The 6,243-nt window shown below is 36.2% G+C and overlaps 1 non-coding gene across 1 annotated transcript; it reads right to left on the bottom strand.

The window, feature by feature from the left end:
* Nucleotides 1-1,147: 1,147 nt before the first annotated feature.
* Nucleotides 1,148-1,253, bottom strand: LOC128287662 (small nucleolar RNA R71). The gene has a single exon (XR_008278362.1). It is a non-coding gene; the product is annotated as a small nucleolar RNA R71 (small nucleolar RNA).
* Nucleotides 1,254-6,243: the final 4,990 nt, after the last annotated feature.

The raw sequence follows: 6,243 nt of genomic DNA, 5'->3' as shown, positions 1-6,243 counted from the left end.
AGTAAGAGATTTCAATTATTCAACCTAGGGTAAGACGTTGTTAGTCTCGAGAGGGATAATAATATAACTTAGGGATTTCTACGGATCAAGTCAAATGAATAATTCGTCCGATTTAGAGTCAAATAATAAGGGAAGTCTAGGTAGATTTTTCCTTAGGTATTGTCTTAATTCAATTGTTTTTCCAAAAGTAATTCCCCAATTCTATTTTCTGTGAATTCTTAGTTTAGTTAATTAGTTAGTTAAAAGAAACCCCATTATTCTTAGGCTAGATAATAAAAAGATAGTCATTACTAGTACATTTAGTTCCTCTGGGTTCGACAATCTAGTCTTGCTAAAGCTATACTACTGTTCAATAGGTACACTTGCCTTCATCGTGATAATAGTTAGTTTCAAGAATAATTCATTATAAATATTTAAAACCTGTCACGAATATCACGTATCAAGTTTTTGGCGCCGTTGCCGGGCAACTAAGATATTAGGAACACTCGATTTTTATTACTTTAGCCATTTACTTTTACTGCAATTTAAATTTATTTCTAATTGTTATTACTATTTCTTCTTTTTCCCTTTTTTTGGCAGGTTCTTATAGTTTATGACTAGAAGAAACCCATCAGGACTATTACTTTTTGATAGTGAGATCGATCACACAGTTCACAGAAACCAAAGAGAAATAAGGCGAAGCTTACGTTACACAGAAGAGCAAGAGGAAGATACTTCAACCACCACAGAGGAGATGGCTGAAAACCAAGAAAATCCGCTACCTCATGCGATTGCTGTTAATCAAAATCTGCTCCCGCACTATGTATGATTATGCTAAACCTTCTTTAACAGGAACTGAATCGAGCATAGTTAGACCTGCTGTAGCTGCAAATACTTTTGAACTGAAACCTAACACAATTCAAATGTACAACAATTCGTTCAGTTTGATGGTTTGCAAGACGAAGATCCCAACTCTCACTTGGAAAACTTTTTGGAACTATGTGATACATTTAAAATCAATGGTGTTTCTGATAATGCCATACATCTTCGGTTGTTTCCCTTTTCATTAAGGAACAAAGCTAAATAGTTACCACGAGGTCAATTACTACTTGGGAACAAATGACCGAAAAGTTTTTACTAAAATATTTTCCGCCGGCTAAAACGACTAAATTACGTAATGATATCTCTTCTTTTGTGCAGATGGATTTAGAAACACTCTATGATGCATGAGAGAGATACAAAGACCTTTTGCGAAGATGCCCTCACTATGGATTACCATTCTGGCTACAGGTTCAAACCTTTAATAATGGCATGAATCCTTCGACTCGACAAATGGTTGACGCAGCTGCTGGCGGAACAATTAATAATAAAACACCTGAAGATGCTTATGAGTTTATAGAAGAGATGTCACAGAATAACTATCAGTGGCAAGTCATGAGGATAAAGCCAACGAAAATAGCCGGTGTTTATAACGTCTATTCAGCCACCATGCTCTCTAATTAGGTAGAACTCTTGAATAACAAAATTGATGGTTTTCTTAGTTCTTCACAGGTTCACCCAGTAATGCAGTGCAAAGCAAGTGGAGGTGGATCAAGCAATTCAGAATACCAACCTTATGGCCACAACATGGACAACAAGTAGTTAAATTACATGGGTAATAATCCTTAATCTCAAAACAATCCATATTGTAACACTTACAATGCAGGTTGGAGGAACCACCCAAATTTCTCATGGGGAGGCCAAGGAAATCAGAGACCACCTCTAGGCTACCAACAACCACCCTATCAACAGGAAAAGAAGCCAGACCTTGAAGATATGCTCTCAAAGTTTATATCGGTGTCAGAAACTCCTTTTTAGAATACCGAGACAGCACTTAAGAATCAACAAGCATCAATCCAAAGGCTCGAAACTCAGATTGGACAGCTTGCCAAATTAATTTCTGAATGACCATAAGGTAGCTTGCCAAGCAACACAAATCTAACCCAAGGGAGCAAATCAACACGATTACTAGTCAAGATGAAGAAGGGTTAGTCACACCTGTACCAGAACGAAGGCAAGAAACTGAGATAAGAAAAGGTAAAAGTGAGGTTGACCACAATGAGCAAAAACCGGTAAGTACATAATACAAACCTCGTGTACAATACCCCAATGCGAGAAGGAAATACCGCTCAGATGAACAATTTGGTAAATTCCTTAAACTTTTAAAGAAACTACATATTAACTTACCGTTTATTGAAGCACTTTCAAAGATGCCAAACGCAATCAAATTTTTAAAGGAGCTTCTAGCAAATAAACGAAAGTTAGATGAAAGGTCGCATATGGAGCTGAACGCGGTTTGCTCAGCCATTCTTTAGAATATGATACCCAACAAATTGAAAGACCTAGGTAGTTTTACAATTCCTTTCTTAATTGGTAGTTTAAATGTTAATAATGCATTAGCTGATTTAGGGGCTAGTATTAATGTCATGCCTTACAAAGTGTTTAAACAACTAGGTCTTGGGAAACCCAAACAGACTTGGATGAGCATTCAATTAGCAGATAAAACTATAAGATTTCCTAGGGGTATTATTGAAGATGTGCTAGTTAAAATTGATAAATTTATATTTCCCGTTGACTTCATTGTTCTAGACATAGAGGAGGATAGCAACACTCCTTTGATTTTAGGAAGGCCCTTTTTAGCAATGGCTAAAATGTTATTTATGTTGGCACAGGTGACCTCACACTTCATGTGGGAGACGAAATAATCACCCTTCAAGCTTGCAATTCCGGCAACACATCGAAAATTGAAGGTGATTGTCTAAACCATTCTACTAAAACTGACATTATGGTGCAACCTACTTTGTAGGAAATGAGTTTGAAGGAAGTACATGAACCATTTTCAAGCAACAGTAGAGGACCCATTCATGAAGAATGAAGGCTACAAATCGAGGAGCTGGATGAATGGTGGACACATAAACCGAGAACACACGATAAACTAAAACTACACCATAACAAGCTCAATACCTTTCCAAATCAACTTAAGGCTGGAGATAAAGTTTTATTAGATGTCGCATATCCTCACATTGTCATTGCCAAACAGAATGAAGAAATTCCTCTTACGGTACTTAGCATTTTCCCATTCCGTATAGTCAAGGTAAGTCATCCCAAGTTCAGCACTTTTAAGGTAAACAATACCCGCCTAAAACCTTATTTTGATGAGATTCACAGCAGGAATGAGGAGTATAAACTCCTTGAACCACCATGACCATTCAATGGATGGTAAAGTCTAGCTTAGAATTTAAATAAGCTCTTCTCAAGAGGCAAACCGAGCACTAACAATATTACTTTCTTTAAATTTTAGTTTTTAAAAATCTAACATACTAACCAAATTATTGAGCACAGGCTTTTCAGAACCACACGGCCAGGCACACGAGCGTGCCGTAGGCCGTGCACATACCACGGATGCAACACGACCGTGCGATACGACCATGTGAAAATAGGGAAAACATTTCTTCCCCAACATAGGATGTGATAAGTAGCCACGGTTGTGCGACATAGTAGTGATCTTCTGAGCTTAAGTAGTTAAATTCCACATTCTGAGAAAAAGCTCTGTTGTACGCAATTGATGACTAGTCATTTTTCTAGTTAGGCAATTTTTCAATTCGATCTCGATTCTAACCTTTTCTTTCAGCTTGTGACTACACCCTCTAACCAAAGCCAAATTACAACCCTCTAAAGACCTTTTGATTGATGTTTCATCTCAATTTATAGTGGTGGAGATTTGATTTTCATGCAAGCCTATGGTAATGACTTTTCATTATTGGCTATTGAGTGCTTCATTTATTTTCCTTAAACACCTCGAGTGATTTGAGTGAATCTTTAGTGAGGATGTGAAACTCTGTGACATTTTAAATCAAAGGTAATTACTTAGACGAGGGGAGACACCTATGTTTTCATGATAAAATACTCAACTTGGAATGTTTGAAACTTTGATGTTCTTTGAGTTGAATTTTCAATGTATGATTACCTATGGATTATTCTAAGATATTATCGATAGAAATTAAAAGTTAAGAAGAATTTATTTGATTATGAGTTGAGGATTTTCCTTAAGGACAAGCAAATGCTTAAGTGTGGGGGTATTTGATAAACCGTAATTTATACATATTTCTATCCCATCTTAGCACATTTTATGGATGATTTTTCCTTAAAATTGGTGAATTCAATGCTCCTAATGCCTTAATTTTATATTTTATACTTAGGTGAGCATAGGAGAATGAAATGAACGAGAAACGGGCCAAAAATAGAGAAAATGGGCCAACGTACGAAATCAACACGGCCTAGACCTCCTTACACGGGCAGACCACATAGCCTTGTCAATTTGGCAGAATCAAAGCACAACTCACACGGGTGGACCACACGCTCATGCCTATTTCACAAGCTTGACCACGCCTGAAGTAATCGCACACGGGTGTGTCCCTGTTGAGCCCAAGTTTAGTCCAATTCAGAAAAGGCCAATTTTGAGGGTTCTTTGGCATTCTAAAGCCTATAAATACACCCTAGAGGAGGAGGAGAAAAGGACGCATAGAAGAGGAAGCAAGGAACTACTCAAGGAAAGCCGATTGATCCATATCAGAAGCTAGATTCATCATCAAGACTGGAGATCTCCCCTCAATTTCCCTTTAGGAGTTTTGGGTTTTTCTTTATGTTTTGTATTCATTATTCTTCTAATATGTTTACCTTTTAGTTATGAACTAAAACCCCTAAATACCTAAGGGGAATGAAACCTAAGGCAGATCTTGTTATTATTATCTGAATTATATGATAAATATTTGGCTTGTTCTTAATTATGTGTTCTTAACTCTTGTTTTGATATTCCAAGATATTGATTCAAGTTAAGCTTTTATTCAGAGGAGGAATAGACCCTGTCTAATAGTACATTTGTAATAATTAAGCGGAGTTGATTGCGCGCCTAGAGATAGGTTGACAAGACTTTTCCGGATTAGGGTGAAACCTAAGAAGGGGATCCATAAATCGAGTTAATGCAACCCTAGGGAGTTAATTAGTAAGAGATTTCAATTATTCAACCTAGGGTAAGACGTTGTTAGTCTCGAGAGGGATAATAATATAACTTAGGGATTTCTACGGATCAAGTCAAATGAATAAATTGTCCGATTCAGAGTCAAATAACAAGTGAAGTCTAGGTGGATTTTTCCTTAGGTATTGTCTTAATTCAATCATTTTTCCAAAAGTAATTCCCCAATTCTATTTTCTTTGAATTCTTAGTTTAGTTAATTAGTTAGTTAAAACAAACCCCATTATTCTTAGGCTAGACAATAAAAAGACAGTCATCACTAGTACTTTTAGTTCCTTTGGGTTCGACAATCCGGTCTTACTAAAGCTATACTACTATTCGATAGGTACACTTACCTTCATCGTGATAATAGTTAGTTTCAAGAACGATTCATTATAAATATTTAAAACCTGTCATGAATATCACGTATCAATAATAGGAAGACATGTTGAACATGTCAATAAAATGTGAAATATTGAATTATGATTATGTATGAGATTATATGACATATTGTATGTGTATTAGGGTGCGTTATTATTGTGGCTGACAAAGGAGTTCTGTGGAGTATTGGTGGCATATTAAGTCCGTATTTATTTGTAGTCAATGTACTGCACTTGGAGTATTGAGGAGATTGGCGATTTTACTGCATTATTCATTATTCAGTAGATTTTTTGCATTTATTATTATCCGGTGGTTTTACCTCAACGAGCTTTGCTCACATTTGTTGGAGTTTGGCAAACGGGTTCTACGGAACCTATGGTGTGTAGCAGATGGTTGGGGTAGGAATTTCTTTGCATTGCATCATGCTCATAACATGCTCGAATATTATTGATTTATGTTACATACTATATTGTGTTGTGTTGAATGGTATCCAAATAAATGATTGTTACTCGAATGAATCATGACCCATGCTCTTACACCATTTGACATCGGTTTTGGTAATGACTATGTAATAATATGAAATTCCAATGATGGTTTTGTGTCCTTCTGCTAATGCTAATATGTTTCACTATATTTGATATTTGTGACTATTCAATTAACTGTTCGACTCACACTGAGCTTTCATAAGCTCACCCCCCATTGTGTTTAACTTTTTAGGTAAACCTTGAAGCTAGACTAAACTCGGCATTTAGAGAATCACCTTAGACCTCAGACTATTTTTAATAAGTCTTTATTGGTTTTGGTTTGTAATTTTCAATTGTTTTTGTTCTTTG

Source organism: Gossypium arboreum, chromosome 13 (genome assembly GCF_025698485.1).
Source record: "Gossypium arboreum isolate Shixiya-1 chromosome 13, ASM2569848v2, whole genome shotgun sequence".
In the NCBI taxonomy this organism is placed as follows: Eukaryota; Viridiplantae; Streptophyta; class Magnoliopsida; order Malvales; family Malvaceae; genus Gossypium; species Gossypium arboreum.
The sequence above is the reverse complement of the archived record's forward strand: the minus strand, read 5'-3'. Positions and strand labels throughout refer to the sequence as shown.